The sequence below is a fragment of the Puma concolor genome, chromosome F2 (genome assembly GCF_028749965.1).
Source record: "Puma concolor isolate L17-30 chromosome F2, mPumCon1.1.hap2, whole genome shotgun sequence".
NCBI lineage: Eukaryota > Metazoa > Chordata > Mammalia > Carnivora > Felidae > Puma > Puma concolor.
The window spans coordinates 13061037-13074231 of record NC_141684.1 but is presented as its reverse complement, the minus strand read 5'-3'; positions in this window follow the sequence as shown (position 1 = coordinate 13074231).

The following is a 13195-nucleotide window of genomic DNA, read 5'->3' as shown; positions in this document are numbered from 1 at the left end:
GGTGGCTCTGCTCAGTCGGTTGAGTGTCTGACTTGGGCTCAGGTCATGATCTCACAGTTTGTGAGTTCGAGTCCTACATTGGGCTCTGTGCTGACAGTGCAGGACCCATTTCAGATCCTGACCTCCTCTCTCTGCCCCTCCCCCCCCCCCCCCCCACGGGCTTGCGTGCTCTCTCTCTGTCAAAAGTAAACATTAAGAAAATAATAACTTCATTTCTTATTAAATGATAAATGCTCATAAAAGATAATTTTTAAGAATACCTTTTAAAGGGGGTGCCTGGGTGGCATCTGGGTGGAACCTGCTTAACGTTCTCTCTCTCTGCCCCTCTCCCCCACTCATGCATGCTTTCCTTGTCTCTGTCTGCCTCTCAAAACAAAACAAAAAGAATCTTTAAAGCACAAAGAAGAAAGAACAAATCACTCTAAAATTCCACCAGCAAGAAATAACCAAGATTAACCCTTGGTGGATGTCACTTCAGATACCCCTGTGCATAGATGAGTGGGTTAGAAGTATGGAAGGCTATTTTAGGTAGGTAAATAGCCAGTTAACTAGAGATCATACTTGACACGCTTATTCAAATAAAACATTTACTTAATTTCACTTGAATGTAACCAAAGAAAGATAAACCGAAGTGAAACCAAAGGAATTGCTCAAACTTAGCTCATGTTTTTTTTCTCTACTGCCAGCAAGAGTATTTCCTCAAACATCTCTCTCGTAAGGCTAAGTAAAAACTTGATGAAATCAATTAAGTTAGTGTCATTTTTTTTTTCCTTTTAACTTTTCAGGCAGTACTAATTAACCTCTTACTATAAAGGATGAAGTGATTCATACCGATACTTTCTCTCCGTTTCTTTTGCCTCCTGACTTCTGTTACTCTTATAAATTTAAACTTGAAATAATTGATAACACATTCTGTTCAGCAATAAATAATTTTGCTCTCGCCCTGTTGTTTATCCTTGTTTAAATGGATTTAATCCGCATTGTTAGTTCTTTTAACAATAACTTGACCCTAGAGGGGGGTGTCTGTGAGTGCAAGTATGTATTAGATAAATTCATCTTGTAATTGAATTAACCTTCAGTATATTTCCCCAAAGGGCTCATATAGTTCCTGAATTCTTTCATATTTGAAAATGTTTTCAGTTTTAATATTCTTGAGTTACACTTTCCTCTACTCAGGACTTTTGGGCATTATTCTGGTTTCTTCTGGAAAAATATTGGTGTGGAGGGGTGCCTGGATGGCTCAGTGGATTAAGCGTCCAACTTCGGCTCGGGTCATGATCTCACAGTTCGTGAGTTCAGGCCCCTCATCAGGCTCTGCACTGACAGCACAGAGCCTGCTTGGAATTCTCTCTGTCTCTCTCTCTGCCCCTCCTCTGCTTGTGCGCACGCTCTTGCTATATCTTTCTCTCTCAAAAGTAAATAAATAAACTTAAAAAAAGAAAAAAAATCTCGGTGGGGAGAAATCTGAGCCAGCTGGATCCCACCTCACTACCTTCTTTGTGCCTAGATGACGTCACTCTCTATAGTTAATGTTGATCAATGTATGTTCAGTGTCTCCGTATAAATTGTGGTTTTTTCCCCCTAGTATATTAACTTCTCATGATGTGTGGATTCAGTATTTTTCTAATAGAAAGAAAAACTTGTGAAATTACATCTGTGAAACACTCTTCCATTTGTTGGGCACTGTTCTTAAGAAATATAAGTGATCTTTAAGTGGGTCCACTTTGAAGTCCTTGTCTGTTCTCTGCTGGTTTGCATTTATTTATTTGATCTGTAAAGATGTTGCTTTGGCCCCTGATTGTTTCCTTAACCCAGCCATCTTCCTTTTCATCCCAGCGTATTGCTTCATCATCTTGTTTTTGAGTCTTGTATAAATGACACCACACTGAGATTTTTATTGTCCTTTTTCAGATGGTGTCTCCTTTTCCTTCTGTGTTTTAGAATGCTCGAATAGTTAAAATGCCATTTCCCTGAGTTTTCCTTATGCTTTGCGTGGGGAGCTTGGCCCAGACCTTCTCTTTGCTCTGATCCAATGTGGAAAAGATAGCCTTCGATCAGGTGGTCTTGTTTTGTTACTTGTAGTTAAAGTGATTGGACTGGATGTTCCTTCTCTGAGTACTCTTCCGGATGCTGGGGACAGGCCTGTAGCTCCTGCTCGGCGCAACGCTTTTTCTTCTAAGACCCGCCTCGTATCCTGGGTTAGGCGCACCACCAGCCATTTGGGTGTGTTTTCCTATTCATTCCACCGTCTTTGTACAAATCCAGTCCCAGCAGCCCCTGCTCCCTCTGCACAGATTTCCTCTGCTTCACCGGTGCTCCATTTTCATTGCCACTGTCCTAACACTCCTTTGACATTCTTCATCAAAGCATGTTACCGCCCCGTTCCAAATCCTCAAAATCTCACCCACTGCCCCAGTGTATCTTGGTGTCCCCGTGTGGCGACCCCTGGAACTGTTCTTTCCCTTAGCTTGCTAGGCTTGAGACATACTGGCTTCCTTGCTGAACCTCAGATATGCCGGGCCCATGTCTTCCTCAAGACTTTCCCCGGTGGGGGGCGGGGCTCCCCCACCAGGACCACCCTCCTAGACAGCCACAAAGCTTCGCCAAGTCTTGGCCGAGATGTCAGGATTTCAGCAAGGTCTTCCCTAACTGTGCTGTTTTCTACATCGGGTGACAAGGCACCTTCTGCCCCCTTCTCTAATATTTTTTTTTCATAGCCCTTGACATCATCAGAGACACTGTATGTTTTACTTTTTTTTTTTATCATGTGCTTCCTCCCTCAACCGCCATTCAAACATAGGGCAGGGACTTTCGTCGGCTCTGTTCCCCACTGTATTCATTGCCAAGAGGGATGCTGGGCACAGGGTAGCCACTCACTTATTTGTTGAATGGGTGGACGGATGAATAGAAAAATGTTGTGTAGACACTTCTCACCCGGAATGTTTGTTCTTGACCTTTGACTCCCATGGCAGTCTATTTGCACATGCTTACTCTTCCCGTCTGCTTTTCTCCAAACTCAAAGACGTCTTTGAGAAGTCGAGGATTAGACAGGTCACCAGGTTTCAGTGGATCAGAATTTTCTATTCTTTTCCTTATTGGCAACTCTCAAAGTTTGTTGTGTAAAGTTGTCTTTTTTCTTATTAAGAAAAAAAGTTTTTTCTTATTAAGTAGCCTCTGGTGAATTTTTAGCTTTTTGTTGTTTTCTCATTTGTGCTTATTTTGATAGGTATTGGGGAAGGAGATTCTATGATCTTATTTCTTTCTCCCACTTTTATCCAGAAACTTACAAGCATATACTTTTGCACTGAATTATGTGCCTTCCTGCACTATATTCCACAGTAATCACAACAGTGCAATGGGTATAAAACTTCATCTACAACGTGCACACCACTCATACAATGTCCTTTCTCTTCTCCTACCAGAGTGTTGTCTCCATGGCATGCCGCCTTCCTGGTGGTAGCAAATTAATCTCAGCTAACTTAGTAGCTCTATCCCTTACGAATGCAACTAAGTGCAACTAAGTGGTTTCTCTCTCTCTCTCTCTCTCTTTTTTAGTGTTTATTTACTTTTGAGAGAGAGAGAGAGAGAGAGAGCATGAGTAGGGGAGGGGCAGAGAGAGGAGGAGACACAGAATCCCAAGCAGGCTCCAGGCTCTGAGCTGTCAGCATAGAGCCCAACGTGGGGCTTGAACCCACAAACCGCGAGATCATGACCGGAGCTGAAGTCGGAAGCCCAACCGACTGAGCCACCCAGGCGCCCCATCTCTCTCTCTCTTTTTTAAATGAAGCATCATGTGGTGTTGAAGTTTTGAAAGATGGAAGAGGAGACTTCTGTTCGGTGTCATTACCTCTTCTTGGTGACATCACCTGAGCCGTCTTGTCCTCATCTGGTCTCCTATCACTAGTCCCTGGAAGTGCTCCTTGTCGCTCACAAGGCCCTTCAGATCCATTGGCTCTTGGTCGCTCCTGGCTACGTGGTGAATACTTCCTCTGCTCCCATACCGTACCAAGTGTCTAGGGACTTGTGACTTTCTCAGCTCCTATCTGGGAAAGAAGGCACAGGCTCCCTCACTTGTGGGAGCCCTAACTCTCTGAGAGTCTGTCAGTCCCAACCTTCCGTTCTCACCTGACCTTCAGGTGACAGACAAGGGGCCCCTTTTCAAGGACTCCTCTCCCCTCTATTCTTTGATCCCCAAAACCTTTATTTAATTTCAGGAGAAAGGGAAACGCCTATTTCTTCTTTTTTAATTTTTAAAAAATGTTTATTTATTTTTGAGAAAGAGAGAGAGATAGAGCATGAGTGGGGGAGGGGCAGAGAGAGAGGAAGACACAGAATGGGAAGCAGGCTGCAGGCTCTGAGCTGTCAGCACAGAGCCCGATGCAGGGCTCGAACCCATGAACTGGGGGATCATGACCTGAGCTGAAGTCTGACACTTAACTGACTGAGCCACCCAGGCGCCCCAGGGAAAATCTATTTCTGACCTCTTATATATTCTGTGTCTGGAACCAGTATCTAAACTTTGGGGGACGAAAAAGCTTTTTCTTCTTCTGTTGATATTTCTTTTCCCTGAATCACCTGATGCTACTGTGTCTAACCACCACAATGCAAGAAGGTCAGGGAAAGACCAGAAGTATCAGGAAATACTGGGAAGACCACATTGACGTGTAAGAATATTATCTCCCAAGTGAACGTCTAATACACACCGGAGACTCATACAGAAGTTGTAATCCTCTCAACACTCTGCAAAATCAATACTACTATTTTCATTTTACAGATGTGAAACCTGAAGCCCAGTGGAATCTGAGAAAACCTGTGGCAATTTTGCTGGTGGGTGCGTGAACAACGTTTATTTAACACGTGAATAGGAAGTTGGAGAGAAGACTATCCTAAGGGCCCGTCCTAACAGATGTCCCACGTAGGGTCCTCCTTGGAGCCGAGATAAGATTCCCAGGTTCCTGATGGGTGTGTTTTCTGCACCTGGCTTAGTGACTTCCTGCCAGGACCTAAAATGTTCTTTTGCCCACGTACACACTGCTTTCGTGGGGCACGGTCGAAGCGGCACGGATGTTGACTGGGAACAGCCTGGTTCTCATTTCGGTTCCCCCACTGGATCTCAGTTTCCTCAAGTGGACTGTGTGGATAAGTATGGCTTCTTGGCAGAGCTATGGTGGGGCTTCAATGGGAAAATTGGTGTGGTGAACACACGTTTGTGCCGCTGTACAGAAGAGGCATGTGAGGAAGGAAGAAAGACATTGTTCATCAGGGTGTGGCCCATTCAGGGTGGACTGTCTTTTCCACATGCAGCCACCATATGTAAGCAGAACAGGTGTCTATCTATGAGGCTTCTCATGTCAACTCAGTTGGTTTTGGGTGGGGGGCGGGGGGGTTGGACATCTCTGTCCAGGGAGAGGGATGGATGAGCAGGCTCAGAGACATTGCGCAGAATCAGCCATCCTGGAACATGAATGAGTTTGTGCCTGAGTTTGGCTGAGAAATCCTCTCTTGTTTGATAATGGCGTACTTGCCCTTCGAGTGATAAGGCTCTGACTTTGTTGCCCGTTATGCCTTTTGCGTGTTGCAACCTGAGCAAGGATTCCTGGAGGAGAGAAGGACTGAATAGTAGGACAGAGGGCCTAGCAATAATACGCCCCAAAGCGCTTGCTGTAATAGGCCATGTTAGTAGCTAATAGGCACTGAGCATTTAGCTCTTAAAACCCTTTGACTACATGAACTCATTTAATCCTCACAATAACTCAATGAGAGAAGTACTCTTATTATCTTATTTTATAGATGAAGAAATAAGACACAAAGAGGCTAGCTATCTTGCCTAAGTTTGTATAGATGTTAAGCAGTGGAGCTGGGATTCGAACCTTGGCGGTCCAGGGCCTTCGAACATAACCATCACACTATTCTTCATATGAATATAGCCTAAACATGTTAATTTATTTTTAAATTTGTTCTTCTCTTGAGATGCATGTTACATCTTCTTGACCATGAGATTCAGCCCCTCCAACGGATGGGGGGCCTGGAGTTGGAAAAGGGATGAAGGGTACAAGGGATGGAAGGTCATGAGGTGTCAGTAAGGCAATAAGAGTTCAAAGTGGCGGGGGGCGGGGGGTGGTGTCATGTGACCTCCCTCCCCAGGCCCTGACTGCCCAGGACAAACGGCCTGGGCCTCCAAGTGAGAAAGACAGAGACTGGGCTCTGTGGGCTCCAGGCCTCACAGAAAAGCCTGGGGGCACTCAGCAGAGTAAGGGAGAGCCCGCCGCTGGGACAACCTGCAGAGGTTGAGGTGTTGAGTGAAAAGTAAACTTGAACTTTGAAAGATTCTGTGAAGGGGATTTACTAAAATAATCTTAAAGAATAAAAACAAAGAAAATAATATTCTGTTGCCTTTTTGTCTCTCGTTCTGTGGCAAGTTCCAAACTAGACTGGGTAGGGGACAGAAACAGGCCAGCATGAGCTTTAGTTATTGGATATTTCCTTTCTGGCCCTTTGAGGTAACAGCTGCTTAGAAACCAGAAGAGTTCAAGGTAAGCTGCCCACTGACTTCTGGTTCAAAATGGCAGCTGCCTGGTGGTTCCCAAAGCTGAGCCATTCAGCTCTTGTTAAAACTGTGGGTGAGATGGAACACTGAGACTGACAGCGCAACCTAAGGACAGACTCTGGAACAATTAATTCACCATGATTATGGGGTAGATGGATCTGGATTGAGGATCACGTGCCTTAGCTCCAGCATGTGATGTACCCTTGCATTCATTTTTGAAAATCTTCCCTTCAAAGGGTAGGAAGTTTCTTCCTCCCTCCCACCCTCTGCACTCAGACTTAGCCCCAAGCCTCGTGTCAACTAGAAATGGAACAGTCGCTTCTTTCCCATCCTTTGGAGTTATTCTCTTAAGTAGTATTATTTCTCCTCTCTTAGGCTTCCTCTTCTCCCACTTCCCCCGAACCAGGCAGAATCTGGATCCAGTTCAGCAAAGCGCTGGACTGAAGTGACCTCAGGGAGGGAAGCAATCGTGGCAAAGCTCTGACGAAAACTGCCGGGACGTGAAGATATGAGCTAGCTCTCTCTGGCAGGGGGTAGGCTCTTCCTATCCTATGTTGTCTCTAAGAACCTGAAGCTGGGCTCAGGGCCGAGGGGAGGGGAACCGTATTCAGGCCACATCATCCCAGGTGACAGCTGGCTATGAGGTGAGAGCAGACTGGGAGCTGTGGGTACCACCAGAGCAGGGCACAGAGCACATCACTTTCTCCCACTTTAAAAATGACAACAAGATGACCTTGTCTTGTCTAAGGATGAGTAAAATGAGCATCACCATCAGCAGCAGCAGCAAGGGGCCCATGAAAAATGTTGCAAAGAAAAGGAAGACGAAATAACATCAGTAAGGCAGAGAAACCCTGAGAAGAGTTTACTTCAGAATCTAGATGATTGTCTTGGAACACTGTATGGCATTCCCACAAATTTCAGTGAGGGTCTCTTTGAAGTTGAAGCCCAACATCAATATCTGGAGGGGAACAGGCACTAGAACTGGGTGGGGGATGGTGATGAGGCGAAGCAAGGAGAAGATGTATTCAGTGGCTGGAATTCAGTCCCGGTCAGAGGCGGCAGGAACAGTATTGGTTATTGGTGCTGCACGAAGCTCTGTGGCCAGCGTGGAGGACGTATTTGAGAAACCCTTCCAGAGTTTAGAAAAAGGACACCAAGAGCTGAAAGGAGAACAGCAACAATAAAGGAAGTCTCTGAAATATTGGGCAGAAAATGTGGAGCCGTGTGACACGGGGAAACATTCCTGAACTAAAGGGAACAGAAATTCATGGCAGACAGAAAGAACTGACCCCGGCTCAGGACAACTCAAGGATCAGAGCCTCACATCTAGCAGCTTGTTGAACGTATCAGCCTACTAAGAAAAATACACAAATAAGTATTTGTATTTGTTCCACAAATCCCATAAATATCATATCCAGGCGTGAAACAATGGGTCATACCTGATGATAAAAATTAACCTAACCATCGTCTTCTCCCCAGCACACTGAAAACCGGAAGAGAATTTAGGAGCATTGACAGAGTTTGGAGAAGAAAAGCATCTGATCCAGTAATGTTACCTCTGGGTTCCAGTTAGCCTTCTCATATGCAGGGAACAGAATTGTATCGGTGCATATGCAACGGGAATAAAAAATGTATTATCTTCAAGCCCTCCTTGGAAAGCTTCTTTCAGATTTGCAAACTGAGTACTAAAAACAATTAAGAGCTCAGAACTAGACGGTCACCATAGAGAAGAACACGAGGTGGGCGGTGAGAGCAATTGATGCAAGCAAATGTCACCACTATGGTTTTATTTTAATTGATTAATTAATTTAGTAAATGTAATTTGTTGTCAAGTTAGCTAACATACAATGTCTACAGTGTGTTTTTGGTGTTGTGGGTAGATTCCCGTGATTCATCGCTTACATACCGCACCCAGTGCTCATCCTACCACTATGGTTTTAAAACTGAATTAAAGGGGCATCTGGGTGGCTCAGTCGGTTAAGCACCAGACTTTCAGTTTCGACTCGGGTCATGATTCTGTGGTTCATGGGATGGAGCCCCATGTGGGGGTCTGTACTGAGGGTTCACACAGACTGCATGGAATTCTCTCTCTGTCCTTTGCCCCACTTGCTCTCTCTCTCTCTCGCAAAATAAATTAACATTAAAAAATTAAAAAAAAAACTGAATTAAAGCCTGAAGTTCATTAAGGAAACAGTTTTAATGCTCTACAAAATCCTTGTGTCATAACAATAATCTGGATCCCTAAATGTCACAGAATTGTTGACAAAGCCTGGGAAAGCCATCACATGAAGTCATGGAGAAGAAAAACAAAGCGTTGAACGCACCGTCTTCCAAAGGACCTATACGTTCTATCTTAGGAATGTGTTTACAGATTTTCTTTTTACTCGATTACTAAAGGAGCAGTGAAAGGGACAGAAGGTAACAAGTTGAGATATCATGGACCCTAAGATGAATCTGACCTGAAATTGTGAAAATCTACATGGGTTCTAGGCTGTGAGGCATCATCTCTTTTTCTCACGTCTGGGGGAAAATGACCCAGGGGAAGGCTAGGAGCGGAACCTCACTGTGAGTATTGTTGCTAGCAACTGTGAGAGCCCACATTTCCTGGGCTAAAGGGGGAAGGAAGCGAAGTCTTCAGGGCTGGTTTTGCAGACGTGTGGGGATTCTACAAAACTCTGTGTGACCCAGGAACACCATGGAATTGAGGACCCACTTCTAGTTAGGAAGTGTGGGTCTGGCCTTTCCCTCTGGAGGACAGCAGCGGGTATGGGACCTCAGAAATCTTACTTTACCTTTCTTGGCCTCTTCTTCCTCATCTGGAAAGTGGGGGTAATAGGCTTATCTTGAAGGTTCCTTACAGGATTCAATACATTAGGTGCACAGAGCATCTATTATATTAAAAGAAACAGTAGGGGGGGCGCCTGGGTGGCTCAGTCGGTTGAGTGTCCACTTCGGCTCAGGTCACGATCTCGCAGTCTGTGAGTTCGAGCCCTGCGTCGGGCTCTGGGCTGACAGCTCGGAGCCTGGAGCCTGCTTCGGATTCTGTGTCTCGCTCTCTCTCTGCCCCTCCCCCGCTCATGTTCTGTCTCTATCTCTCTGTCAAAAATAAATAAACATTAAAAAATTTTTTTTAAAGAAACAGTAGGTGCTTAACTGATGCTGCATCTTTACCTTCCCAGCCCTGGAAAGTTTCTGTCAATCTAAACTTTGAGGAGAAGAAGAAATATGAACTGTCAGTGGGCTAGTTATCTGGAGAGTTCCGGATGTGTCTCTGAAAAGGAGAGAAGGAGATACAAAGGACGGGAAGGATAAAGTCAAGGTGGAGATGTTGGAGTCTCACTCCGTGTGTCGCCTTGACAACCACTGTGGTTGGCAGATCTTCCTTCCCTTGGCACAACGATTCCAAACTGCCTGTGAAATATGTTCAGAGAGAAGACTTTCCTCACTTATATTTCCAGTGAGGAGAGGTATTGCTGTTTGATATGGTGACTATAGCTCATAACTCTCTTTCTCCAGGAAGGAAACATTTCTTGCAGTTATCCATTTAGAACACAGAATAGTAAGAAAGTCAGGCTATTTATAGCTACGTCTTCATTTGGTTGCATAAGATGAACACTTCTTAGGAAGGTGGCACTTCCCTAACTTTGGCTCTTGCAGTCTAGAAAGAGAAACTCCTTTGATGAATCATTGACCAAGGCAGCACTTGGCCAACCTGTCTGGGGCATCACATTCTCTAGGAAGTCTTTCTGAAGCTCCCCAAAACTAAGTCATTTAATATCAACTAGACATCATTCCATTCTTCCTTCTATATTCTTCTCGCATGGAAGAAACCAGCCTGGGACCACACTCACTGTTGCCAGTAGGGTACAGGGTTGGATCCTGCCAAGCAGAGGTGCTGATGTGGTGTTTTGAAGGCCAAGGAAGAGAAAAAATCCTTATTCTCAGCAACAAGTACGAGGGAGTAGGTGTCAGTAGATGTGGGATGTTGCCAGTAGCTTCTTTCCACTCATACTTTTTTCCCCAAATTACTTTTAATGTGTATCTATTTTTGAGAGAGAGAGAAAGAGAGAGAGACATAGAGTGAGTAGGGAGAGGGGCAGAGAGAGAGGGAGACACAGAATCTGAAGCAGGCTCCAGGCTCTGAGCTGTCAGCACAGAGCCCAACATGGGGCGCCAACTCATGAAATGTGAGATCATGACCTGAGCTGAAGCCGGACACTTAACCTACTGAGCCACTCAGGTGCCCCTCCACTCATACTCTGGAGAATTATCCACTCCAGCGCTATTTCCTGGATTCTAGGGAGAGCAGCTTCCTGGATTTCAGCCCTTGCAGATTTCCCCAATGACATGTCTATAACCCATCCCATAATTGTTTAAACCTTTAATTCCTCGTATTAAGTCCCTTTCTACTTGAAATACCCAGGAAGCCTTCTGTCTTCCTTTCCAAACTTGCAAACACCCAGGCTGAGTTAAGCACTATGTCCTTGACAGTCTTCTAGTACCTTGTGCCCATTATTGTCCAAATCATCAGCTCGGAGGTGGATTCCAGAGACTGTGGAGTAAAGCAGAAACTTTCACAGTTTCTTCTACTGCTGAGAGAAGCCAAAGACCCTTAAAAAAAAGAGGGCAAATCAAGAGCCCCTGCAGCTGACTTTGGCATGCCTCAGGAGGCTCTAGCCAGCACTTGTAAGACAAGAAACCATGAAGTCAATAGTAGGAAAGCCATCGACTCTGATGAGTCATTTCAGTATTACAGGGTTAACCGCGCAGCTGTACCGTAACTTTTAGTTATTGGCCTCTTAAAGTCATTAGCCTTTCTTCTTTGTTTAGGATCTAACAGACTATCTACCGCTGGAAAACCAATTAAGTGTCCCCACCGCCTGCCACTTGGCAACCACATTCTGGTTTTATAGAATTTGACACTAGTCTCTACTCTAAAGTAGGGTGAAAGGGCTTTGGTGAGAGGTGATCCCCAGATTGCTTTAGAACATAAGGTCCTTCTTTCAGCTGTCTTTCCCGATATTCACCACCTCATCTTGAAGATCGGGAGAGGAAAATTACACGTGTCAATCATCTTCTGATAAAATACCATATACGCACTAAACTTTTTCTGTAAAAACATAGACTGTAACTTTTTTTGGCTTTGTGGGGCATACAGAGCCTCTGCCCTAAACCCTCCACTTTGCCCCTGTACAGAAAGCAGCCATAGACAATATTTAATAAATAAATGTGGTTGTGTTCCAATAAAACTTTATTTACAAAATCAGAGGGCTGGACCGAGTTGGCCCAGGGACCACGGTTTACCAATGTCTGCTCTAAACTAACTCAACATGGCTAAACTATTTCCTTCTTTTCATCTAAGAGTACTTTGCCCCTCATTTATCATTATTCTTTGACGTTAGGAGTTGCCCTCGAGAAAAAGCAAAGCTGGTGTGAATGTTTAAGGATTGTGTACAGATGGAGGAGAAAGTTATCGTTTATTCTACTAAGAGTCCGTGGGTTATGATACACATGAGAAGTAAGTATTGTTGTTCTCACAGGAGAGGAAATTCGGGCACAGAGAGGTTAAATCATTGCCTAAACTCTCACAGATGCAGGATTTGAACCCAGCTGGGTCTGACTTTGAGCTGTACTCTAACGGATCTTACAACGGCTACCTTAAGGCAGCTTAAGTATCTCAATGCCCCCTGCACGATAACTCCCACAATACAACGCAAAGACAACAAATCCTTGACTACAAGAACTTAACTGGGAGACGGGACTCACATGGACGATTGTGACACAGCAGTCATCTCTGAGATTTTTCTCAGGAAGGTGGTGGGGTTCTTTATGGGGTGGCTATTGCAGAGTGGAGGAAGGATGAGCAATAATGCAAACACGATGATGAGGCAGAGAAGTGACAATGTGGCAAAGCGTATACTTGCATTTGATAGCTCTATTATATTGCACAACCTCCACAAATAACCTCTGTATGAAGCACTGCAGGGGATAAAAAAGTGGGAAAAAAAGCACCGCCCTCCAAGCCTGGCGTAGCCTTGAAGCTGAACAAATGAGAGCGAAAAATAGAGGGACGAACAGTACATGCAGTTATCGGTAGATGGGTGGACTGATAAAGCAGGCTCGTTGGGGTAGCTGGTGGTAATCCAGTGTCAGTCACAGACTTGGCTACACGTGAAGCAAGTCACACCACCTTCTTGGGGCTTGATTATTCTGTAGAATTAGACATTTGGACTAAATGGTTTCTAAGGTCCCCTTAAGCTCTGAGGTTCAAATTCTGGATCTGAATTGGTAGTGGGCTAGAGATGGGACTTGCTCCCACTAGGGCATGGGACGCCTCTCCTTCCCCTTGCCGGTCCCACTTCCAGGGTTAGAGCTCAGACAGGTGCATTAGAAGACCTCCTTGCAGACGTTCACCCGGGTAATGCCTACTTCCTCTCAGAGTTACAATGCTCACACTCTGCTCCTCCAACCATGCTCTTTAATGGAAGAAGACCCCTTGCTTCTGGTTATTTGGGCTCCTTGTAAGCCCTTGCTTACAAAGGCTGGACGTCTGGGCATAAGGACCAAATGGAGCGGCGTGCAGAGCCTACTTTGTTGCCACCCCTTCCCCTGGAGAAGCCATGGGCATGCTATTCCTCTGTGCACAGG